At 36.4% G+C, this 27,298-nt stretch overlaps 1 long non-coding RNA gene across 1 annotated transcript in view; it reads left to right on the top strand.

The window, feature by feature from the left end:
* Nucleotides 1-26,007, top strand: part of LOC112650308 (uncharacterized) — an 89,369-nt gene extending 63,362 nt beyond the window's left edge. Inside the window, exons 6-7 of the long non-coding RNA XR_007413980.1 lie at nt 11,433-11,526; nt 25,722-26,007. This is a non-coding gene — a long non-coding RNA (uncharacterized LOC112650308). The remainder of the gene's footprint in view (nt 1-11,432; nt 11,527-25,721) is intronic.
* Nucleotides 26,008-27,298: the final 1,291 nt, after the last annotated feature.

The following is a 27,298-nucleotide window of genomic DNA, read 5'->3' as shown; positions in this document are numbered from 1 at the left end:
CTTCCCTTCTTTGTGTTCTTTGTGACATTTTTTTTTTCTAGAATAGGGCACTTTTGTCTGCATTGAAAACCTTTTCAGGCAGATATCCTTTCTCCTACATGATTTTCCTAGTGGTCTGTGTGATCTTACCTACTGCCTCTTGGTTGCCAGAAGCTGCTTCTCCTGTTATCTGCACAATTTTTAAAGCCAAACCTCTTTCTAAAATTATCAATCCATCCTTTGCTGGCATTAACTTCTTCAGCTTTATACCTTTCACCTTCCTTTTGCTTTAAGTTGTCATATGACTTGGCTTTTTCTCGAATCCTGGTAGAGTCTATGCCTTTCTCATAGCAACCCTGTACCCACATAAAAGCTCTATTTTCAATGAGATAAAAGGGTATTTCACAAAAAGTACAAAGTATTTACACCTGCTGGCCTAGCTACAGCAACAGCTTCATGAATTTCCTTTTCTATTTTTTTTTTTTTTTTTTTTTACAATGGTCCTTACACTGGATTCATTTATCTTCAAATGGTGGGTCACCACAGCTGCAGACCTCCATCTCTGGTATATATCAAGCAATTAGGCTTTACCTTGTAATGTCATGACTTTTCTCTGTTCCTTGGGAGCACTTCTAGCATCACTAGTGGCACTTTGTATGGATTTCATGGTATCACTTGAGGTGTAGAGTACTGCACTAAACATGAAAAATTTGCAAGAACCACAAGAGATCACTTTTTACTGGGATGCATAATTTACTAGAGAGACAAATGGCTTACTCAGAGATGATTTGCCTCATGTGGAATTTTAGGCAATACCCGCAACCCTTGAGCTCACCGCAATAGCAAAGGAGATGGCTATGATATTTTTATATGTAGTACAGTATGTACTACACTTAATTTTATGCAGTTATGATTTAATCTTGCATCCTTATGTTTGTCTACCTTTCTCTTGGCTGCAAATGGTGTGCCCTGTAAAGTCTATAATTGTGTGTATAAGTTTTGACAAATTTTAACTTTTTATAATAGATTTGTGTATATTTTAGGGTAGTAAGGGGTAAAATAGATTAGCATTGACATATATTTTATGTATATGTGACATATCTAACTTTTTCTTAAATTTTGGGGTATTCCTAGGTTATGTGGTTCATCTGTGAGTTTTCAGATTGCCACAAAACTCCAAAAATTCTTCCAATATATTTATTTTAAACATTTGTGTATAAGTGGATCCATGTAATTCAAATCCATGTTGTTCAGGTATCAACTGCACTGTAAATATATTTTCTCTTCCTTATGATTTTTAAAATACTTTTAAATTTATTTTGAGAGAGGTAGAGCGAGCATGAGAAGAGGGAGGGGTAAAGGGACAGGAGGAGAATCTCCAGCAGACTCTCTGCTGAGTGGGAAGCCCAATGCTGGGCTCAAGCCCATGATCCTGAGATCATGACCTGAGCCAAGTCACATGCTTAAAGAAATGTGCCACCTAGGTGCCCCATACGATTTTCTTAATCTACATTTTCCTTTTCACTAGCTTACTGTATTATAAGGATACAGTGTATCATCTATATAGCATACAAAATATGTGTTAATCAGCTATTTATGTTATTGGTAAGGCCTTTGGTCAACAGTAGGCTACTAGTTGTTAAATATGGGGAAGTCAAAAGTTATACATGGAGTTTTTACTGTGAGGGGGGTTGGCATCCCAAACCCAAACATTACTCAAGGGTCAGTTGTATATATTCAATTGTCTGGTGAATGAAATAAGCAATCTGTCTCAGCTATTTGATCTTGTCTATGTTAAATAGAAGGGAAGGGGTTTTTTTTTCTTTACATTTTTATTATTGACAAACACAAATAGTATATATTTAAAGTATAGCATGTACTGTTTTGATATATGGATACATTGTAAAATGATTACCACAATCAAACTAATTAACATATCCATCACCTCCCTCAGTTACCATTGTATGTGAATAGTGAGGACACTTGGGATCTGCTCTCAGCAAATTTCAAGTGTACAGTACGCTATTTTTATCTGTAGTCACCAAGCTGTAGATAAGGTCTCCAGAATTTATTCATTATATAACTGAAAGTTTGTATCCTTTGATCAGTCTCCCTCACAATCCCTGCTTCTAGTAACCACCCTTCTACAATCTGTTACTACAAGTCTGACTTTTTACAAAAAAATCTTGATTGCTTCAGGAGAGGATTTGAATGGAATTCTGAAGAATGGGAAGGAATTATTTAGGTGAGATAAAAGCACAAGTCATTAACAGGTGCATAAAGAGAAGGAATGCAGTGACCATTCTGGAAAAAATAAAGAATCTAATTTGGTTGGAGAGAAGAAATTATCGACAAGAGTAATAAGAAAAGGAACTAGAAGGATAGATGGAAACCTAACTAACTAGAAATGGCCCTATGGAACATTGATGCTAAACTGGTGCAGGTTTGGGAGAGAGGGACAGAGTAGAAGAAGAAAGGGAGATTTAGTATGCTTTAAAATTTTTTTTAAATAAGTATGCTTAACTAGTAATCGAAGACAATTTAATTTACCTTGTTCTATGCAAATTGGAGCAATATATACGTTGTCTTTAATATATTAGAAATATAGAAAAGATCCTATATCAAATGCTACTATATCGGGCATCAAAAACAGAGAAGTTACCTATGGTTACTTCAGGAAATGTATATGACATACATAAATTGTACCACAAAAGTTAAACATGGTGCAAAGAAATATATAGTATTTTCATGCCAGTCTACAGAAATTCAATATCTATCATATTGTCTTGGGGAAAATAATGTATGTGCACATTTGAAACAATCACAATAGCTACCTGATTCAGTTAATATTGCATATAATTGTAGATTTACATAAACCAATATTCAAGGAATTGAATCCGAGTGATACCATTGGCTCAGCTAGTCATCTGGGATAAACAAGGAAATTTAACATGATTTTTATAAAAAATGAAATATTCAGTGCCCTCCTTAGCTTTCCAAAATTGGCAACCATAACATGGCAGGATGTTCTTTCTACATTTGGTGTACATGGGGTGATATGCCATCAGTCTCATTGACTTTAAGTTGACAAGCACTCGCTTATAATATAGACCCTATAGATGCTCAAGACAATCAACTTAAAAAAAAAAAAAAAGATCATCTTGGAAGAGGAGAATAGAACAGTTAGCTATACTTTTAAAAGGCCATACCAATGAGTACTAGAAATCATAATTTCAATCATGGCTGACATTTTAAATTTCTATTCTATTGATGGAAGGAAAACTTATAGAATAAGGATTCAAGAACAATTTTATGTAAATATCACAGATTCCAGATGCTAAGGAATACCCAACAGGACCAAAAGTTCATATTACTGATATACTTTTCATTGATTCAATTTTTAATAAATATAAATAAATGGCATCAGGATACAAAAAACTTAATGTACATAACTTACTGTCATATCCTTGTTTTCTGGGGGAGAAAACATGAAAAACTGAAATCTCACTCAATTTCTATAATACACAAAAATATCTTACAGAGGAATTTAATGATGGAGAGGTTTATTCTGGATTTTTTCCAAAAGATTTTCATTTTATTTTTTTAATTGAAGTATAATTAACATACAAAGTTAGACTAGTTTCAGGTATATATCATTTTGATTCAACAATTCTATACATTACTCAATTCTCACTATAAGTGTAGCCACCATCTGCCAGTTTTTTGTTTGTTTAAATATTTTATTTATTCATTTGAGACAGATTCAGAGAGAGAGCATGAACAGGGAGAGAGGCAGATGGAGAGGGAAAAGCAGACTCCCCACTGAGCCAGGAGCCCAAAGACATGGGTCTCAATTCCAGAACTCTAGAGATCATGACCTGAGCCAAAGGTCGACACTTAACCATCTGAGCTACGCAGGTGATCCACTCTATGCCAGTTTTTTCAACAAGATATACTATGTTCACTAAGTGGTCATGTTTAGGATGAACTAAAATGGCACACAGAGAACAGAGAGCAGAAGGTACAGCTAGTGAAGTCTGATTGCCTTCCTGTGTCCCAAAGTTTGTGCAAAGGAAAGTTTGCTTATGGCAAGCACTCAAATACAGCTCAGACTTGCCATCAGCAGGACATGTGCATCTCATCAGCCCACATACCTCATTCCCTTTAATAGGGCCTGGTTAGATATGGCTAAAGAGGCAGACAATGGAATGCTTTGGAACTCAGGCTCTGGGATCAGGCTATCTGGATCGAAATCTGGGCTCTACTGCTTACTACCACTGTGACTGTATAGGTTACTTAAGCTCCTTAGCTTCTCTTTTCTGTAAGATGTTGATAAGAATAGTACCTCCCTTAGAGGGTGAGTGAGAGGAGCTCTTGTAATAATGAACGTAAAGAGCTTAGCATTCATCCAGGCAGTTGAGCAAGTTGACTCTTCTTGGTAGTATTTTACTGATGCTGGCCAAGGAAAGTATGATATAAACAGTTTGACCTGATCACAACAAGTTATTATATAATGTTACAGAAATTGGAGCTGCATTTGATAGTGTGTGTGTGCACACACATGCTCTCACATGTGTGCCCCCATACATGTAGACGGACAATGGTCATGTAAGTCATATCCCATTACTCGGATCCTGCCCATTGCTCACCTACCTATTCCGTGGCCAGTGAGAGCTTCACTTTCCCTCCTCTCACAGAGGTTCCCAGTTGGGCTCTGCCTCCCCTTGGAAGAGGAGAAGGCAGAAAAGCAGCTGCCCCCACCAGTGTCTCTGGGTACAGAGACTGGTAGGAGAATGTAAAGCAGAGCAGAGCCAACACAGAGAAAGTTCTAGTCCTGGAAACTGAAAGGCAAAAACAGAAAATTTCGAGGGCATTCTTGAGTAGTTTTTAATCCAATCGAGAGAGATTAAAAAGGATAAAACTAAAGCCCTCCTGAAGAGAATGTGATTATCTTTCTACTCCACCTCACTTCCAGCCTTACACTTTATATTGACAAACTAAAGCATTCTTTTGCCGCTAGATAATTTGGCTGGATCAAGGGGGGAAAAAAAAAAAAAGGAGCTTGCCCACAGTGTTTGATCCAGTGAAGTTTCATGAGAAGGTAGATGAAATGTGAACTATTTGGATTCCTGGGGCAGCTGTTGCTTAGGTATTTACCTGCCTATTGTCCAAGAACCCACAGAGGATGCCTCCTACCAAGATCAAAGCATCACTATTTATACTTTGAAATTGGGTTATTGTGGAAATCAGCTTTACTTGACAAAAGCTTCAGGAGGAAAATGAAGACTTCATTACACAAGTGTTTAGCTGGGGATATTTTCCTAATTTTACCTTTGTTAAATCACTACTGGTGAATTTCCTCATTGACATTTATGTTGAGGATACCACAAAGGGAGGGTTTTTTTTTTTTTTTTTTGAGTGTTTCCCACATTTTCATGATTCCCAGCCTTTTTTTTTGATTCCCAGCCTTTTTAAAAATTATTTATAATAGCAATAAGTAGCGTGACATATATTATTACATATGATATTAGTTATTATTCTTCTGATTCTACTCTGTGCCAGTCACTATATATGCATTATTTCTAAAAAATTTTTTTAAAGATTTTATTTTTATTTATTTATTCATGAGAGACACAGAGAGAGAGAGAGAGAGAGACAGAGAGGCAGAGACACAGGCAGAGGGAGAAGCAGGCTCCATGCAGGGAGCCTGACGTGGGACTCGATTCCAGGTCTCCAGGATCACGCCCTGGGCTGAAGGCGGCGCTAAACCGCTGAGCCACCGGGACTGCCCACATTACTTCTAAATTTTATAGCAATTCGGCGAATATGTTATTTTCTTCATTTTTACAGATAAGGAGTCTGAGGTTCTCAGATTTGAATGACTAGCCCAAGGTCACATAGTAATTGATGAAGTCGGATCTTTAACCCATATCCTTCTGACAACAAAATACATATTCTTTCCAAATATTTACATTACCTCTGGTGTCCAAGAAACATGCAGTCTTCCAAGATTTGCTCCCACAAAGATTATTAAGCACTTAATAGAGGCAAAGCTATGTGCCAGGTACCATACAAGCCATATATTGGGTCATGGGCATTTAAATGTCATTCTTTGAAATGAACCTACAGAACTTTAAATCTCTGATTGTAATAATGATACCACCCAATATTCTCATTCCTGACTCCACAATTCCTAGCATCTAGAAATTCTTATTGGAACTCAAAGATGACATGAGATTTGAACAATTCCAATATATTATTCCTATAATGTATCTTTCTTCCCAATTTTTGTAACAAATGTCAACATATTTTCAAGATGCCCTTGTTGACCTGTAACTGCTTAACCACGATCACCTAAAAAATAAATCTACAGTAATTGCTGAGCATTTTTTTATAGCTATGGTTATGATTCAACTTCTGTAATAGTTCATATCTTTGACTTTAGCAAATTTGGCACAGTTTTGAAGTAGTTTCATGGTACTCGAAAAGTGGAAACTTGCTCCCAGAATATAATGTTTTAGGTCTTCTAACTTTTCGTTTACTATATTTATATGACTGGCCTCCACATCCCATCTCCACCTCCCACATGGTTCCTATATCCTTTGCCAAATTTTAGGACTAAATGTACACTGTGTTTTTTTCTCTCAACAAGCTGCTATGGCTATCAGCAGTAGAAATAGAAGTCGAATAAGGAAATAACGATTAGAGCAAATGAAGAGTTCCAATAGTTACTCTTCAGAAAAGCTAAAGGAAGAATATATAAGCATAAATCACATCTCTGGAGTTGCTTTCTCCAAATATTTATAAGTAAAATAATTTCATTCAAACACTGAATAGGAGTTTAAGGAAAGTTCAGTTTGTCTGATGAAATCCAAAGGAATAAAGCACCAAAAACTAATAATTGCCAGTACTTACTATAGGCTGAGGGACAAAATATTCAGGCAGAACACATTTGGATCTTTATCACCAGCCTTTAGTTTGTCTGGAACCAGCATTTATTCTGATTAGATGATGCCAATACGTATGGATTACTAAGTGTTTTGAATGGCACCCCTGGCTGGCATTCCTACAGCTATTTCATTTAATCCTTAGTACAAGCCATTGAAGTAAGCGTCACCATTCCAATATACAGAGGGAGGAACCACGAAATGAGGGAGAGCATTCATATCCACACCAGTTTGAGGGTCTTTCCTATAGGGTCCACTCTTAATTCTAATCAAGAACAGGGCTATCCTTTTGTTATCTTTGTACTCTCCTGTCTGGAAGAGTCCTGCCACAGATTTGGTGTTCAAAAAAGAAGTGGTTTGCCCAAATAAATTGAATGGATGGTTGTTCACCTTGATTGGAATGCAGAATATCTCACTTGCTGCCCAAGTTCCACGTGGGACCCAACTCAGGATTTAACAGTCACATCTTCCATTCCAGCTGACAGCTGTAAGAATTCGAGGGTTCCACCATGTTTATGCCAGCAATAAATGCAATTGCAGAAAATGTACTTACAATAATCCTTCTCCTCATTACACAGTAATTTCTTCTCTGGAAAGTTCCAGAACTCCACCTCTAGTGAATGTGACGCAAATGAATATTTAAGTATAAATATTTTCATGTATTTTTAATATTAAGAAGTGATTAAATACCCAACAATGGGAGAATAGCATTCTCAATCACAGCAGAGTCCTTTAACGAAAAGATCTGCAATCATTATGAATAATTTTCTGATTAATTTGTGACTCTGTATTAAATAAACTTTCTGTTGAAGTAGAACATACAGAACAGAAAGACACCAATTGTAAGAGTGCACCTTGAAGATTTAGAAAAATTACATCTGCTACCACCATCCAAGTCAAGAAATAAATGATTTACATTACTTAGAAACTACTTTATTCTCATCTAAACACTATCTTCTTTCACCTCAGAGAATATCCACTTTTCTTGACTTTACATCGGATATGGGGACGCTCCTATTATTGTGTAAGTGAGAAAGGATGGAACAAATAGAATGTGCAGTATTCTTCCAATTGTGTTGTTATTGGTGTATAACTGAACATCCAGGGAAATACTAGGAGAAAATAACCAAAATGTTTGTAGCGGTTATATCTTAGCAATCAGATTAGGGGTGATTTTTATTTTCTTCCTTCTTCACAGAAAACATATATTATCCTAATAAATAATTAGAACAAATATTAGGGAAAATATATTATTGTCAATTGTAAACATTATTTTTCATATTTGTCAGGAGCTGGCATTAAATTTCCAAATAATTTCTAAAATATGGAAGAACTTAAAAGGTTGCCTAGGATGTCAAACTATTACACATGATGATATTTAAAACAGTACATCGCCTATTAGAACATGGCCAATTATCATATGCTTTTGGTTACACCATGGACACCAATTACTGAGAACCCTAAGTATATACCAGAAACCACAAATGGTCTGGTTAACTCTCCTAGCCAGTGTGAATTCTGCTCTGCTGCCAGCATAAACCTTACAAGGTTCCCATTATGTTAGCTTTGTCACGTTCCAGAGAATTTCCTTCCCACCCTCATCGCTCTGTTTGGAAAAGAAAGAGCAAAGAATGATGCTGGCGATTATAAAGTCAGAGTAGCAGAAACTGTACCAACAAAGCAGCACAAAGTTCTGGAAGCAGATCTAGAGTTCTCGGAATCTGCCAGGGTCCAGGGGTGTGTAGACAGCACTTTCTGCATCTTGCTTAAAATGACCAGGAAAGAGAATTGTATCTGTTACTTTTGTTTCTACAGAAGTCAGGTAATATACTGGTGTGGGGGTAGAGATGTGGAGAAAGATTTAGTTTTCCAATAAGCCTAAATACACAATCAAGATTAGCTGGATTCTTTCTCATTCCACCCTTCCTCCTAATATTTCTTTCATCAATCGTGTATTTATTTTGAAAACAGATTAGAATTTACTATACAACAGGGATGTATGAGACCTAGAGGGAATGAAACAAGAACTAAATAGAAAACAAATGAAAAGGAATTCAACTAAAGGAATTCACAGTATGATTTATCTCGGAGAGAAGCTGAAAACCTTTCCTAATCAGAAAAACTTCCCTCTTAAGAAGTCAGTTTTCCCCCAAGGACCTGGAAAAAGGAACAAATATTTGAATTACTGATGATAAAAGCCTAGTCTTCCATCCAAGCGGAGGACCTGACTCTGCTCTGCACTGTGGAGAATATTCTAGATTAGGTTGCTGAGAAATTGCAAACTGAGGGAAGGGAGTGGAAACTGTTAAGAGCCACTATGGCTCAAACTTCACAAATAGTAATGAAGTTTGTGAATTTTAGGCCCAAACTGTTCTTTATTGTCCAGGAAGATACTATTTTTCCTGGAAAGAAAAGCCCAGGACAGTGGAATGTCTAAAACTCTCTGCTGTAATAGCCAGACCGTAGAATTTAGTGGCCAGCAGTGACCCAAAGAGGTAATTTTTCAAATCCTGACATTTATTTAATGCCTTTAGTATGGTTATGTAAAAGTATTTCACATACACGCTATTAATATTTAGGTGCCAGGTGGCTGCTATGCATAGTGGTTTGTTATTTATGAGTCTGTTTCTTCTGGTTCACAGGGAGATGAGTGACTGCCATTGACCTGAGAAGGATTCTTTTAACATCACCCATTAATTTCTTCAGAGAAAGAATAACATTACTTTAGAGCTTGGCGGTAGTGCAAAATATACTAATATACTCGTCCATGGGTCAAGAGAATTGCATTGCAGTTGTGCATTTGTAGCCAGGAAGGCCTGTACGCTTTTGTGTTTGCTTAGTATCTCTGTGACTCAGTTTCTTCATCTGTCAAATGGAAATGTTAATAACTTTTTTCCTAAGACCATGCATCATACACCTATTTGGCTGCTTTGAAAATAGAAAATGCTTAGAATTCGTTTTCTCCCTCCCGTGAAGGATCTCAGTTCCTTTATCTGAAAAATCAGTGGGTTACGTATGGAATGTCAAATAATTTTATTTCATGTTCAGATGAAATGAAGTGCCTTATCATTTCATACAGTATAGATCCCCTAGAGTGCATCTTGAAAAGAATTTGAAACTCAGTGTAGAAATATCATGAAGTCCTGGATAGATTATTCATGCCTGCCTTGGGTAAAGAAGAAAAAGTGGCTGCACATGTGCTGTTTCGCTGCCCTCCTGCATACAAAAGTCTCTAACTCTGAACTTGGCCTATGTGTTTATGAACTATCTTGGGCTGAATTAAGGGAACCTAAGTAGGACCTTTGTTACTAGATCTTTAAAGTGTTCCTAATAAAATTTGAACACAGCCTGGCAATTTCCCGACTCAGCTTAGGGACTTTTATTCACAGACATTGCACAGAAGCTTGTCTTGCCAACTTTTGGCCAGTGAAGCTCTAATTCAAAAGCTGGTATTTGAATATTTGCCAGTAAAAACAACTCGATGGAGTTTTATTACCTTATATATTCCCAAAGGAGTCATGATAAGATCTCTGCTTATCTTATTTCTTTAAACCATTCCACTCACCTTACTTCACTCTTCTGAATTTCATGGCAGGAGGACAGGGAACACTATGGTTGGAAGAAATGAGAAGTAGTCAACAATTCGATTGTTAAGAAATATACCTAAGAAAGTAATTTCAGAAATTAAATGTATCATTAAGATACATTAAATGTATTTATCAAGACCAATTTTCAAAATATTAAGTTCTATTTTCAGATTTTTTTCACTTTTATGTAAAAACCAACAAATATTTTGAGGACATCATTTCTAATTGCCCCCAAATCTCACAAACTTAACAAAACAGTTATGATTGGGATTTATTTCATTCTAACTTTCGTGTATATGCATATATACAGGTATTTTTATGGTTGTAAATATAATACACATATAATTTTACATTCCAATCATTCATACAGAATTATATTACAAATATTTTCCCCTATTGTCCATCTCCATTATGAACAGAAGAGGCCATGTTAATTGCAGCATAGTATGTCATTGATGTTTGGACCATTACTGATTAGTCATTTATTTCTAATAGGATTTTTGTATTGTCAAAGCTATATTAGATTTACTTAGATTTGTTCTACACATTTCATTTTTTTTTCTCCCCCTTTCCTCCCCATTATACACATTTCAACAGGGAAGTCTACAGAGATTGACAACCTTTTCCTACTGTTCTACTGGAGAAAAATATTTTGTATTAAAAAAAAAAAAGGTCTACAGTCCACCGTTCATTTTTTTTAAAAAAAGGAGTGAGAAAAAAAAAAGAAGGAGTGAGAATATCTATTAGCTGAATATTTTAAATAGGCTACATTTTAAAATAAATGCAGTTTTTATTGCTTCCAAATATGGAATTTGAATAATACAATGAATATAATGATGTTCTTTAAAACATTGCACATAAAATAATGACACAGTGATATCTGAAATATTCATCATTGTCTTATTTTTGTCAAAAACAGAACAGCCAACACGTCTTTGTACCTCTATGGAAATGAACCTCCACTCAGCATGCATGGAAAATTAGTGAAATGAGGTCACCAGGGCTCTGTTAATGTAAGTGTACAAAGAACCTGTTAGGTAAAAAATAAATAAATAAGACTTAGAATATTGTTGAGAAGTATAATAGCCTGGTTTCTAAGTGAGATAGCATGGGTGATTTTTCTCTGTGATCATGGCAAAGTCATTTAACTTCTCTGTTTCTTAGTTTCCGCATCACATGGTTGATGTAAAGATTCAACTGCTCTTTCAACAGTGGCTAATATATAATCAATCGCTCAAGAGATTTTAGCTGTTATTATTCAAAGACAATGAGCCAGGATTGGGGGAAGGTAAGATTCTAAGGCCTGATGCCTTTCATTCTGTTATCTCCCAGCTCACCTCCTAGGAATTCATGACAGACTCCAAGGAATGGGAATAAACAAAAAAATGAAAACAAAAATAATCATTTCCTAAAAAGTTTTAGCTCATGAGAAGAAAAACGAACAAGGACAAAGGGTCTTGCATGGCAGGTGATGACACTAGTGTCCTCAACATTAGTCAATAAGTTCATCTTTGATGTTATCATTGTTTAAAATTAACCATGACCCCTTGAGTTGACAGCTAATGACCTAAATGCCTCTTTGTCAGTGACAGCAAAGGAGACATGATCCCAACAAAACTGGATAGAAGGAAACGTAAGATAAAGTGCAAAGAAATATTCCCCAAAATTCTAAAGACGTTTAGAGGGACTATTTAAGGGGATAGGGCTGTGGGGTAGGACTAGAGAGAAATCATATTTTGTGGTCCTGATTTTATTGACAGGAGATTATGATTTCCAGATTTCAGGTGGTGTGAACAGTGATTTGCTATAAAACTTGAGAAATTGATTCATTCAACAAATATTTATTGAACAGTGGCAATATGCCAGGCATTGTTCACCATACCAATAAAGGTCAGATAGATTATATTGTGGTAACAAAGAAACCCCAAATCTCACTGATTTACAACAATATATATCATCCCTCATTTATTCTCTGGCTCTCTCTCTCTATGGTCAATGTTGGCTCTCCTCCATCATCAATGTCATTTAGGAGACGCAGACAATTGAGGATCCTCTGTGTTGTACAATGACTGTCTCATGATAGAAAGAAATGGTGAAGCATGCGCTGAATCATAACCCTTCTGTGCTGAAGTACATGTCAGTTCCTCCCATGACCGTTCCTGAATTCAACAGACTGGAGATCCATACATAATCTCTTATAGAGTGAGACACCAGGGGGAATAAATAGGAATATTGAGCAAACAGCAATGCAATCTAGTTTGCATTGTTGTCTGTCTTCAAGTGGTCTTATAGTTTACTATCATTTCATTTGGTCATATTAGTCTTAAATATGATACTAAATGGAGTGAATATTCAGACATCAGTGAAAGTACAAATGTGATAATACAAAGTCAGTATGCTTTAAAGGTTTAGTTGCCTCAGGCTATTTGGAATTGAGGATCGGATGAGTTCAGGGCGCTTGGATTCAGAAACAACTCCAGATTCTTTCATCATTCCCCAAAGGAAAAGCAGTAATAAGTAGGATACCAGACATTTATGCAATCTCTCTGAGATCATAAAGACTAACAAAGGGAACTCTTTCAAATGCAAAAATACTTTACAATTTCTTTGCAATAGACATTATTCAGTAAATACACACAACAGTATTCATGGCCTGGAGACATACCACCTTGGATTGTGATCCTGGCAGGTATCATAGATTCTACAAGGTTGGACAGGTTAAAATTTTACAGGAAAGGCCTTTTTGGAACACACAAGGATTATAAAAAGTATAGCGTTATTTCAGATGTGATTTTATTCTGTGGTGGGTTTTTTTGTTTGTTTGTTTTTGGATCAGTGACCCTTCCTAACTACACATAGAATACTTTTTATTCAATTGCTTTGGTCAATTTATTTTCAGCCATCCTGGTTTATATAACTGAATTTACCTTGCCCTTTACTGCGTTTAGGTAGATGGAATGGTCTTTAGACTTCTGAAACTATTTGTAGACCTTTGCCTTCACATGTTTGAAATAAATGTGAGGCATTAATTTTAGTCAGACAACACTGAGCCCTATTCACTTGGGAAAATGCATCTCAATGTGTAATTTATCATCTAGGACCTGTCCACTAGTTCGTTACTCCCTGGGAGTAAATTAGGCACTTTGAAAGGTGCATTAAACTCTTCCTGGCTACTAGGTACCATTTAGGGCTGTGAAGCAATAATTTACCTAATGGTACCTTGGTGACCTCAAAAAGTTTATGTTGTTTCGAAAGTTTCTAATTTTCTTCCATGAAATAATTTATGCACTAGGAGGTTGAGTATGCTTATAAATATGTTTCCAGGGAGGCAACAGCTATTGACTAGAATAAATAAGATAACATTGTCATGCTGATGCAGAAATGAAATGTTTCATGAGTGTGTTATCTATACTATCCATGGAATAGATGTACAGCTCGCAAAACAATTTATTTCTTTGGATTTCATTTTTTTTCCATGTACAAGACTGCCTTGCATTTTATTGTAATTAGTAATGCTTCAGTGCTATAAGGATTTCCAGATCCACATCACTGCATTTTTCCATAGTACAAAACACATTTATCCAAAGTTAGAATAATATGCTAAATATACTGAAACTTCTGACAGCAACTTACATTCTGCTTCTTCCTTCCATTCACAGCAGAGCTTCATCCATATTAAATGAATTGGTTGTTAAGTTTTGATACCTCCTACTTCAGTCAGTCTCTTATTTATTAAAATGCATCAAATTAAGCTTGATCCACCAAGTCAAGTAAAAGTGATGTGCTTTGGATTTTGCCTCCATTTGGGGGATAGAATTACTCATATGAAGAAATACAGCATTTATCAATTCTAGGATGCAAAGATTTTCACATTTTAATATTTCTAAAATTTGGATATGTCTTATAATTTATAGTGTGTGTGTCTAAATGAATTTGGTAAGGTTTTTGTCTCTCTTACTCTCATAAAATGATGTACGTCTTATACTCAATGGCATGTTAGGTTTTTGAAATTTTAGTAAAGGACAATTTACTTTGAAAATATGAAGATAAAGACTCAAGTGAAAAGAATTCTAAAAACAGAAAAATATTTTCATTTAGGATGGCAGAAGCTGATAGTGTTTTCACATCCATTTCAGTCACTCTGAGGATGAGTTTACCACCACTACCCAGTTTTTAAATATTTGAATGGGACAGACACTGACCATTTTATGGAAGTAAAATCTATGTGAAATTTTATATGCCATAATATATATGCCCTAATAGAGAATTAGAAATGTTTAAACAATAATTAAAGTTTATTCTTATTACTCCCCAATGACTGGAGAGTGAAATGGTGACTCACCAATGAACCCCAGCTTTTGGGAGAAACACTGACCCAAAAAAACTAAATGTATACAACTAAAATATTTTCTTTTATCAGAACAAGACCTGAAAGGGAATGTCTCTTTCAGAATAAGTCCACTCAAATAGTTTCAATTGCATCTACCATGGATCTCTTTGGATGGAATGCTAAGTTCATAAGTCAATGGCAATAGGGAGGAGAAATAGTTTAAAAAAAAAAAAAAAGAAAGGAAGAGTGCAAATTTTACAACTTATTAAGATATAGAATTCCTGAATCTATATCCTTGATGTTATCCTAAATGCTAAGAAGATATGTGCTTAAATGTTCTATACATTTTCATTAATAAATACTAATAAATGGACAAATGTGCTTTATTCTCACAGTAAAATGTGATGCTCATTAGAATTTCCTTGCTGTATTATCCTAAAGCACCAGTATATGACTAGGAATCCCACTTCTAATTTACAAAATGTCAAAATTCCAAAATGTGATTTCATGAATATGCAACACCAAGCTCCCTGGACGAAGAGGCCCTTTTCGGGAGGGATTTGATTCAAATGTAAACAAGTAACTAAGACATAATCAGATTTTAAATTAGAATATATAGAGTTGAATACTTTTTGAATTCATGCTTGAAGTCCACCAAATCAACAACTATACAACAAGAATTTATCTGTAACCTACATATCTCCATAGGGTAAACTCAATTTTTTTTTCTGTGAAGGGAGGAGTTAAGATAGGAGAAAATGATGGAAGGTTCCGGGGACTTCTCTACTATTTTAGACAACATCAAAACACAATTTAAGGATCCCTGGGTGGCTTAGCAGTTTGGCGCCTGCCTTTGGCCCAGAGCATGATCCTGGAGACCCAGGATCGAGTCCCGTGTCAGGCTCCCTGCATGGAGCCTGCTTCTCCCTCTGCCTGTGTCTATGCCTCTTTCTCTCTCTCTGTGTCTCTCATGAATAAATAAATTAAATATTAAACACACACACACACACAATTTAACTGTGAAGTTGAGGCTATTGGATGTTTAACTTATATTCAAAACTTTAATAATATTTATACACCTACAAATTGTGTAATTGCCTGAAATTACCTGAATACCTTTTTTATAATCTTTAAAATTATAGAAATAATTAGCATGATTTAGAAAGTTTCAATTTAATTGAAAATTAGAGAAAGAACTATAACCATATTTTTCTTTAGGATTCACTTCTTTTGACTATTTTGATCTATTTTTACCTTATGAGTTTTGCCAGGGTGTGGTGGCACTCAGCAAAGGCTATTCAGTTCGAAAAACATGACATCTGAACTCTTATTTGCTACTCATTATGTTAGTTCTTTGAACCTCAGTTTCCACATCTATAAAATAATGTTTATTTTTATAGTTATTGATAAGATTATATGAGCTCATGTATGTAAAGCATGAGACACACAAAGTATATTAAATCACTGGCTACTTAAAACAAGTCCATAGTAACTGAAGAGTAGTGGTAGCTTACCTTATAATAGTTCTTTGGACTAGAATCTACTTGATGTTTTACCCCTAATTTCTTTACAAGTTGCATAAGTATTTAGTAATTTAGCTCAATATGTATCTATCAAATTCTGGGTAGGTCTAGAGAGGATGGAAATGATAAAGTGTCCCCCATCAAAGTGCTCAGAGAGCAGGTTGTTATGCCACAAAACACTCACAGAAGAAGAACCCTATACCCCGATTTTACAATCTTAGCAAGCAGTGTGGGACTTCTTGTGGCAAAACTGTGTTACAGATTAATGATGGCAGGTATCAGTAAACCACTGATAAGACAACCATCCACAAAGATGAATTTGAAGATACTGCCTAAAACACAGAAATAGCACCCATAGAAATATAGGAAGAAAAATGTACAAAGGCATATTAACACCCACATAGTGTTTAGGATAGCTTAGAGACAAGAGACTCAGCAAATATATCTAGTAAAAATAGAATGGAACGAGAGTCTTGGTCACCTTGCTAGTTTGATAGATTAAAAGACAAATAAGCTAAAATCCCATGTTCTCTTTACTGTAGCAGAGGGCTAACCAGAGGCCTATTTTAGCTTAGTTCACGTATTAGGGTCAATGGTCTTTTAGGATGAGAAACTTATTTCTTGCTTACAGTCCTAGGTCCATGAGGCATGGGATGATTTATTTCACTGATGAAGAAATGTTGCATGGCCTTGAGGGAGACATAAAATGACCCAAGAATTTGTGGGTCAGAAGGGAGACTCTGATCATAGTCTCTTAGTGGCCCTGCACTTCCCCCTCATTCTTTATCTTCTCTGCCCTCCAAAATCACTAGGTCTTCCTCTCATCTCATACAGGACAGATGATCTTCCACATTTGGTTCCTTTGAATTATTGTTTCTAACCCAAACAGGCACATCAATAACTTCCAAAAAGGGGAGGGGGGGAGTTTTCCTTCATGTAAGAGAAATTCTTGTGCAAACTCTTAAAAGAATACTGTTCTCTATTTCAACAAACCAGGAGCTTAAGGGAGTAGCATATGAGGAATGAGTGAAATTCAGCTGTAAGTCAGGCATCCATCAAGAGTCAACTTGAATCAAGGTAATAATCAGAATATTGTTTAGTAGCATCCTTGAGGACAATGCATAGAATACTCAATTATTCAGCCTTTCCAAAGATCTTATCTTTTGTTGCCAAATATTCTCTCTCTCACATATAATACACACGCATTAAAAAATATTTTTAATGAAGTACTACTTCTTCATTACAAAGTAGAAAAGAATTTCACCAGGATTCTAAGAAGAGTTCAGGAAGATAGGAAGGCTAGTTTTTATCTCTTTTAAGAGTGGTTGATATGAAGATTTCCCTCTCCCCCCACTTTGGGAAAAAGCATATGTAATGGAGGAGATGGTGATAAAGGGGAGAATACAGTAGTAAAGAGGCAATAGGGATGAGAGATGTGCAGAGGGTTAGTACCTAATATGTGAGAGAAATTTGAAAAGGGAAGAATTCCTAATATTGATGTGTGCTGTCTAAAATCCCTTAAAAGAATCTTCAAAATCTAATTTTCTTCAAGAATCAATAGACATTGCTATTTCTTTATACATTACACCATATACAGATGGGACTATATGAAGCCTCAGGTGTTTTATGTGATATAAATTTGTATATAAGGAAAATATATTTATATTGTTTTACTAAAGATTTTATTTATTTATTCAGGAGAGACATGAAGAGAGAGACAGAGACATAGGCAGAGGGAGAAGAAGCTCCCTGCTAGAAGCCCCATGTTGGACTGATTCCAGGATCCCGGGATCACCACCTGAGCCAAAGGCAGACGCTCAACCACTGTGCTACCCAGACACCCTAAAATATATTTATATTGCAAGGGAAAGCTCTTATTTATCTTCACATTCTCCACAACACCAAGCATGATATTTTGCATATGGCAGGCATGCAATAAATATTCTCTAAAGCCATACAAAGAAGTATGGTTCTGAAATTAGTACTTAACTAAGGTAGAAGCATCGTGATATGTTGGCAAAGTTATGGGCCTGGTGGCATGAGAACATCAGCTATAAACTCAATGGCTTGGAGCCTTCATCAAGTTCTTTCTCTTCCCTGAAATCAGGGTCCTCCTCCAGATTGTAACGGATCGACTAGGTCATGTCTCCCAGTGTTTCTAGGTAGTTTTATTCAGTATGGATGGATTAAGCATTAGATTTCATCAGATCTCCTGGGGAGTTCATTAAGATTATATTTGGTTTCCTATTATTCATTGCTATAGAAGATAATCAGCGGGATCCCTGGGTGGCTCAGCGGTTTAAAGCCTGCCTTTGGCCCAGTGTGTGATCCTGGAGACCCGGGATCGAGTCCTGCCTCAGGCTCCGGGCATGGAGCCTGCTTCTGCCTCTGCCTTTGTCTCTGCCCGCCCCGCCCCCGCCCGCCCTCTCTCTGTGTCTATCATGAATAAATAAATAAAATCTTAAAAAAACAAAAAGATAATCAGCTGAGAAAATATTCTCAAAGAAGTGTGTTGGAAAGCGCTTGTATACAACTTGTGCGCTGTTATCTAAATTATTTGAGATGATCCTCTCAACAGTTAGATGAATTAGAGATCAATACAGTATATTAATAGTATCAAACTGATTTATATAAATGTCCCATTGGGAAAGCCTCAGAAAGACGGTACCAGTCTCCATTATCTTGAAAAGGACAAAAAAATCATACCTGTAAGACAAAGGCCTCCTTCCCACCTTGTAGAGATGACATAGCCCAGAAACAGAACACAGAGTACTTATTGTGTGTTTCCAGGCACTGTGCTAGTCATTTAACAAATATTTTCTCTTTTGCTTACAGTAACCTTACTAAGTAGGTCTCCTTGTTTTAGCTGAAAAGTTATCTCTCCTACACAATGCTGCTTGAAATCAGTATAACAATCATAAATCAGTTGGGATTAGGGGTTAAGGATGGATCCTGCTCTTTAGATGTTAACCCTTATAGTTACAGGAAAGATACTTTGCAAATTTGTATTTATGAGTCTATATTTGTAAATACATTAGCTATCAGCAAGATTTTTTAAAAGGAGTTTATTTTAAGAGGAGAGACTTTAGAATTCTTCAAATGGATTTTACTTGTGCTAATAAATTTTATTAGAAAAGTCCTTTGTCCTATTTTCAACTGGTTCTATTGGAATTGACTCTTCCTTACAAGTAGGTGAACCAGAGATTTATGGTCCTTAGAATATGTGGAAATTAGAAAATGGACTAATGGAATCCATTAATATCCTCCTAACAATTAGATGAATTGTAGATCAATACAGTATATTAATAGAGTCAAACTGATTTATATAAATATCCCATTGGGAAAGCCTCAGAAAGATAGTACTAGTCTTAATTAGCTTTAAAAGGAACAAAAAATTATACATACAAGACAAAGGCCTCCTTCCCACCTTGTATTTTAACAATTTTGAAATAAAAATAAGATAAAATTTAGTCCATATTGGTTAATGATAACATATCACTCACTCCAGATGGAAAACTGAACATCTGATGGTAACAAATTGAACAACATTCTTGAAATAAATTCTTTGTCATGCATTCCACAGTCAAAAGTTTGTATTGTTTTTAAAAAAGATTTTAGATAATAATTGTTATTTTAGTTTAGATGTAACTTTCATTTTCAAGATGCAAGTAACTGAAAAAGGGGACTGATTAAATGTGATTGATATAACAGTTGCCCTCCCGTGTACACGTTCTCCATAAACCTCAAACCCTAACCTCAAAGATTAAAAAAAAAAAAAAAAGAATTCCAAAGGAAAATTACTGCAAAAGTACTTTGTGTTAAACTGGCATCGGACATAAAAATAAAGTAATGTCTGTAAAGCTTAAGGGACTAATTAAGATTTTCATGTGGTCTTATTCCTAGGAAAATATTAGGAAGCATGATTTAAGAAGCCCGTGTTTCACAAATTAAAAGAAAAACAATTGAAGGACTCAGTCTATTAAAATGTTCCAGGATCAAAATTTAATGAAAATCTTTAATTAATTTATATTAGGATCACATTTTATCATTATCGGTGAGAATCATTAGGAAAACAGAAGAATGATAGGAATTGCCCACATTCCCATTAAAAAGAAAGAAAGAAAGAAAGAAAGAAAGAAAGAAAGAAAGAAAGAAAGAAAGGTCAAAAGGTAGACCATAGCAGTTCAGCAAGAGAAAAAAAACAAACTATAAATTATCTTCTGCAGAAGGACAGCATGTTCAGCCAGACTCTACAGGTTTTATTTTTTTGTTGCTCATAGCACTCCAGCATCCTTGCTTATGAGTTTAGATTTAATGGATGCATAGCTGGGCTCTAGGTGTACGCAGTTCAGAATGAGAAGTTGGGACATACACATCCATGTCTCCCTAAAGGAGATGGGTACAGCTGTAGTAGCTGTACAATTTGGAGCAGGATGCAGAATAAAGAAGTCAGCTTTAATTTTGGAGGAAAGGTGGGGAAAAGCCCAAACATCCTTTTCCATTTACACTGACAGCATACAGAAATGAAAAGCAAGAAGGAAGCATAAGATAAGTTGAAAGCTGTTTCTTATTATTCTGACTCAAGAGGGAAAAAAATAATGTATATATTGGGCTGACATGAGGTATTGATTGTCATATCACTGATTACAAATTTAATTTCCATTAACATAGATGTCAGAAGTGCTTCCATTGACATTCAATAACCATCCACTATTACTTAAATGCTCCTTAAATTTCTATGCTGCTTCCAAAGACAAAGTTTACATAATTTAATTTTTAGTGCATATTTGAAAGCATCAGATTGAAGATAGCTGACTTGTGTTAGTCAATAAAGAAAATAATTTTTTCTTGCCTCATTGGGTATACCATTTTAAGACCATTCCTATTAACACGGCTGGACACTCAGTGAGTGCTCTGATCCTTAGCTAAAGATAGAGAGGATTGGCAGCACACATCTAGGGGTACAAACACAAGGTCTCTTCAGAATGACCCAGGAAGGTAGCTGTAGTTCATCAAGCTGACATCTGAAGGTTTCTCCACAGAAGTGTATTCATTTCTACAAGTGTCTCACAGGGAACATGAAGTAAACACCAGAAGTAAGTTGATCATTGCCGACTAAATGTTCTATGATGAATTTCCACATTCTTAAATTTTTAACAATCCTGAGAGATGAAATGCAAAGAAAGGAAAAGTTTGAGACGGAGCAAAGAGTGTTCAGCAGGAATAATATTAACTTCAGGAAGTTTACATCGCTCCCTCCCCAGGTTCACTCAGGAAGGATTTTCCTACCACCCCAGTTCTAGAACAGATGGCGTTCTTGTGAGAAAAAAATGGAGGACTCCAACCTTAGGTTCTGAATACATTATGTCAGCTTCCTGATGCAAGTGTCTAAATCACACCTCCTAAAGGGAATGATTAAAATAATACCAAACATGTATAACAAGTAGAATGAAAAGGCACCATGTCAAGTGTTTTGCATGGATTATCGCTCTTACTCATTGCAAGAGCCCTCAGAAGCAGGTACAAAGATTGCCCGTATATTATTACAGCAAGGCTAAATATTCCCCAGGAACACATTCATTAAATGGTGGAGCAGAATTTGCTCAACGTTGTACTGGACTCTGGGCCCCAGCACTAGTCACATTACTTTCTGGGGCTGTGTACTATGAATATGGTAGGTGCAATTTCACTTTGAATTAATATAAATTAAATAAACTGAAAACCCATTTCCTCAATCACAATAGCCACATTTCAAGTACTTAATAGCTACTGTGTTTCATAGTGCAAGTAGAACATTACCATCATCGCAGAAAGTTCTATTGGACAGCACTGTCTTAAGACGCCACTTTCCTCTTGATGACTTTCATTTCTCTTCCATTCCCCATGATATTCTAACCCAGAATTGAGTCCACAGAGACTATGTGGGCTGTGATAAATCTTTTCTTCCCACTTCCCCAGGAAAGGGCTACCATCTTTTCATCTGGAGAAAATTGTTTCTATCCCACTATCCCACTTCTCAAAACAAAGCTGTTTTAATAATAAAAAATGATTAGGAATGAAAGTTTAAAATTATTATCAACTAGAAATGTGAAGGGTACTCTGTGGGAGTCAATGTGGACTTTTCACCAAACCATCTGTATGATCTTTGACAGCTGAGAAAGAAAAGCAAGTAAGATTATTATGAAGCATATTTTACGGTGTTGATGTTATTTTGGCATCACATAAAGTACTGATGAAATTTCACCAGGGAATGCTGCTATGCACTGTTGTGCATAGAGCTATAGGAGGACATTCTAAGTCTGAGAACACACATCAGAGAATAATCAAAATGATTCAGTGCTAAATCATGACAAAGATTAGCCAGACTTGGCCTGAGTCCTACAGACAAAAAGAAGATGTAAAGGAATATCATGGAGGTAAATGAGATCCAGAAGGGAGCAGAGCAGGTTATTGCCAATAATCTTCCAATAATGGCAACCCAATTTAATGTTAGTAGTGCAAGTTGCTGGTCATTAGACCAAGAAGTAAAATGTTAGGCAGAATACCCCAAACCAAAATTCAAATGTGATAAAGAAATCAATTCAGGCAGAACTTCAACTGTGCTTTTTGAAGGTAGAAAAAGAAAGCTTCCAAGAAGATCAAAAGAACCTCAAATAATGATATTGGCTGATCTAGGAAAATATGTGAAAAATGAAGTAAAGTGTCGGTATTGTTGGCTAACTTGGAGTCTGGCTATTTGTGGTTTTCATTCCTAAAGTGAAGGTGTACTATCTTACAAAATAATATACTTCTTTAATTTTTTTACAATATCTTTAGACACTGGCACCACTCTATTTTGTACATAAGAAAAATAATCTTAGAATCTTAATATTTCCTTATTCAAAGAAGCTTTAGGAAGTTCCGTAGTTCATTCCCTAAATTACATAGAAATGATCAATAATTCAACCAAGGTCACTCAGTTTGTTGGCTACAGAATAGGGACAGAAACCACAGCTCCAGATGAATAATTACAACCCAAAGTGCAGCCAGCAGCAGGGACTCTGCTGTATGTGTAAGAGGACCCAAGAAGTTTGGAGGGGATGATTTCAAGGGTCCTTCTGGCTCTAACATTTTGAGGATTTTTTCAATCAAAAATAGCCCTTAAATTTTTGAGAATAAAAATTTTCAAAACAGAAAAGAAAAAAAATGTATAAAGTCACCATCATCCAAGGAACACTCGTAAGTCCATCGTAGATCTGTGCAATAGAAGGCACAGATATTACACACCGGAAATGCTCTGTGTAGAACATACAGCAACCATCTCTTTAAGCATAGTATCCATGCCTCTTTCCTCTTCATATCCTTAGGCCTGGAAAGATGCCTGGAGCATAAGAAATGTTTACTGAATTGAATTCTCAGTTTTAGAAATGAGGAGATACAGGCCCAATCTGGCTAGGAGGCCTTTCTGTCAATTTCATCGATGGACTTTCAACAGGGCGATATTGCCCCCAGAGGGGTCAAAATTTGTTCTTGAACGGTGAAAAAAGTCTTACTACATAAAAAAACACAGACATACGTGAGTGTATAAAGAGTTATAGGGTATAGTGGGAGTATTAAGATTTCATGAAGAAAGGACAATTAGGGGAAAAAACTCAAAAGGCAGATTCTATGGTAACAAAAATGAGAATAAGTAAAGAGGTTGAGAAACATAATTTCTAATAGAAATTCTGGAAAGGGAAGAAAATAAATGTCACAAAATCAGAGGAAAGATAGCACATTTTTAGACTGATCCCATTTGGGCCTCAAAAAACTTTAAAATGCTTCACATTCTGTTTACCGGCTCCTAGATGTTATAAAAATAAATTCTCAAGCTCCCCTTTTCCCCCTGAGTAGGAAGTTCCAATAATAGATAGTCTGATTTCATGGATGGTTATTAAAATGGCCTTATTTTGTTCTTATGATTCAGTCATTCATTTTAGAGCTTCATTTTCATATCTGTTCAAAGACATCTTCTTCCAAGCATGCATTGTCAGTTCCTTGGCAAACTCTCTCACTTCCTCCAGAGCACCCCAATTCTCCCTGTGAGCTCCCAGCAACACTGACCTTCTATTTTCATCTGACTTTTGAGCTCCTCTCTCTTTTCAGGGTATGAGGCTCCCCTATGGAAGCCCACTTCCACCCTCCTTGGAAGGCTCAGTGTTTCTCTCCAATGCTGTTACCCCTACATTAGAAAGCAAGTGCAGGTAAGCCTGCACTTGGTGGCTAGCCAGGTGACCAGTGGGGTCTAATGTCGCAGTTTCCTCAAATCTCTAGGCTCCTCTCATTTGGTTTCACTGTGGAGAAGCCCTCCAGTGCTCTCTTGAGCAAGGAAGTAAGATGGGGAATACCTTTTGCTCACCAGCATTGTTCTTCCATAAAACAGAATTGCCTCTTCTCTGTCCCCTCTCTCCTCTCTCCTCCCCCTGCTCCATTCTGAGGTGGGGTGGCTTCTCCCAACTGCCCCAGTGAGAGATGGCAGGCCTCCACAAACGATGCTTCTCTTGTCATCCAACGTGAACTTTTCATTCTCGGTGCTTTCTTTATTCTGAACTGTGAGCTTTATTTGCTAAATCAAGCGCTGGACTCTTGAGGTCGTACTGTTAAACCAGCTGCCCTTGAGCTTGGGGGTTATACCAAGCATTTGGTACACACTATCTCTTTTATTTCCCATTACTAACCGTTAAGGCAAATAGAATTTTCCTCTTTTTCCAGGTGAAGAAAGTGTGTCTTTGAAGTCAAACTTCTCTTAGGCATGTACCAAATAAGTTGTCTAGCTACTAACAGAATCCAGACAAGTAGGATTCTCAGTTCCAAGCTTTTAACCAATAAATTTTTAGAAAGTGAAGGTGAATTAAATTAACTTGATTGGAAGCCTGCTTAATAGATATCTTTTGAGACACCTAGCACGTGGCCCGACAAGAAAAAAAAAAGATACTTAACATTGGGACTTAGGAAAACATTAATAATTTATTTCAGCCATTTTTTTTTTTTACCTGAATACATTAGATCTTATTTTGTCAACCTGATCCAAGAGAAGTGGTCCATATGGAAGGGTCAATAATGAAAAATAACATGGCAGTGCCCAGGTATTTGGGATGAAAACACTTCATCTATTTGTTGTTTTTTTTTTCCCATAATTGTTATGTGAAGAAGCAAAAAGAAGGTAAGAGACTGCCTAAATACTAGGAATAATTCCAAAATAGCCTAGCTAACTTTTTGGGCCACCATAACTGAATCAGAGCACTGCATCATTTCTGGTTGATAGATGAAAAATCTGTTGTAAGGCTGGCCAAGAATTCTGGACTTTGTGCCATGTCTGATTCATCTGTGTCACCAGGGCCTGAATCACAGCTGTGTGACCTCAGCCAATTGATGAAAAACAGAAGAGAGGAACGAGGAAAAGATTTGGCGCAAATTTGTCTTAGAAGGTTGGTATGCTTTATTTCTTACCTACAAATCCTTGTAATCCCATCTGTATGTTTATAGTTTCTAAAATTATTATTAATATCACAGATGTTTATATGGCAAACATTGTAGATATTCTTGTCCATTCTCTACAAAGAGAATATATTCTTGGGATGTAATTTTAGCTTTCTACTGCCCCTAGATCATCTACAAGCAGGCTTCAGTTGACCCTAGGGATAATTTACTGATCTTCTTCTTGGGGCTATGGGTAAGTCTCAGTAGCTACCTGACCAGGTCACTAAAAACACACACCTTTCTGTCATACCTCTTAACAATAGCATTGGATGTCCTCTGTCCATAGGCTTCTCCTTACTTGTATAGAGATTTCAAGGCATCCCCAGACTCTCTCAGGTGCCTTTCATTAAAATCCACATGGGAGTAATCTAGTGTGTTGGGGTTTTAGTTATCAGGAAAACTGCCTTCTCTGAGAAAGGCATTCTGGAACCAGCATTCCTTCCTCCTGAGTGAGCCGAGATAGTGCAAAAGTCAGAGGTCAAGGTCTATGTGTCTAGCATAGGGGGACTCAAAAGAGCACTGAGGTCCCTTTAAATTCTAAGGCAGCAGACAACAGAGATGCTGGGAATGCCAAGTTCTTAAACATGCCCAGTGAATTACACCAAATTCAAATTCCTGTTGGCAAAGTGCTACAGCTAGCCTATGCAGAGACTTTAGAGACATTCCTTAGCAAACCCTTCTAATTTGGAAAGCTATGAAGTTAAATTACTGTCTGGGAAGAAGCACTAGTTCAGTGAAAATAAAATCTTTGATGGAGAGTAGGGTAAGGAAGGAGGGAAGGACACAAAGGACTTTGCTCTTTCCCATGCACAAAGCATCCATGCAGTATGCCTGGCAGTTCAAGCAATTGTTTGAAGTAATTAAATAAGGAGGCCTAGCCATCAAATAGGTAGAAAACAGTAATGGCACAGAAGCTTCAACCTTGAGTTTCAGAACCTCTTTGATTCATCTCAGTTGTCTCATTCAGGAAATAGAACTACAATTGGCCACTAAGACTTTAGAGACTGTAGTGCCCACTGCCTGTCTTTGGGACCAGAGCTTGAGCAGACAGGGTCTCCTCCCTATCCTCAGTCCTACAGAGGAGATTCCTACCTCCCATCATCCATAGGCACCCTACTATACACCATGCTTGAGCCCCACCAGCAAAAAATTCTTTTAGAGCCACCATTATAACCAGCCACTTGTATTACATACAAATCTAAGGCATAGTAATGCAAGAAGAATTGATCAATTGAATTCTTCAGAAAACTTTTCCTTATTCCACGAATGCTCTTTGAACGTCTCCTACATATATGCAGTACTGTCCTAGGACTTTGAGAGGCATTAGTGAACAAAACAAAAATCCCTACCTTCAGAGGGCTTACATTCTAGCTGTAAAGAATCTAAACCTCACATCCTTCCGCAAGTGCTTTGAGTTTTGATACAATATTTATT

This window comes from Canis lupus, chromosome 11 (genome assembly GCF_003254725.2).
Source record: "Canis lupus dingo isolate Sandy chromosome 11, ASM325472v2, whole genome shotgun sequence".
NCBI classification, from domain to species: domain Eukaryota; kingdom Metazoa; phylum Chordata; class Mammalia; order Carnivora; family Canidae; genus Canis; species Canis lupus.
This window is presented reverse-complemented; position numbering and strand designations above follow the sequence as displayed.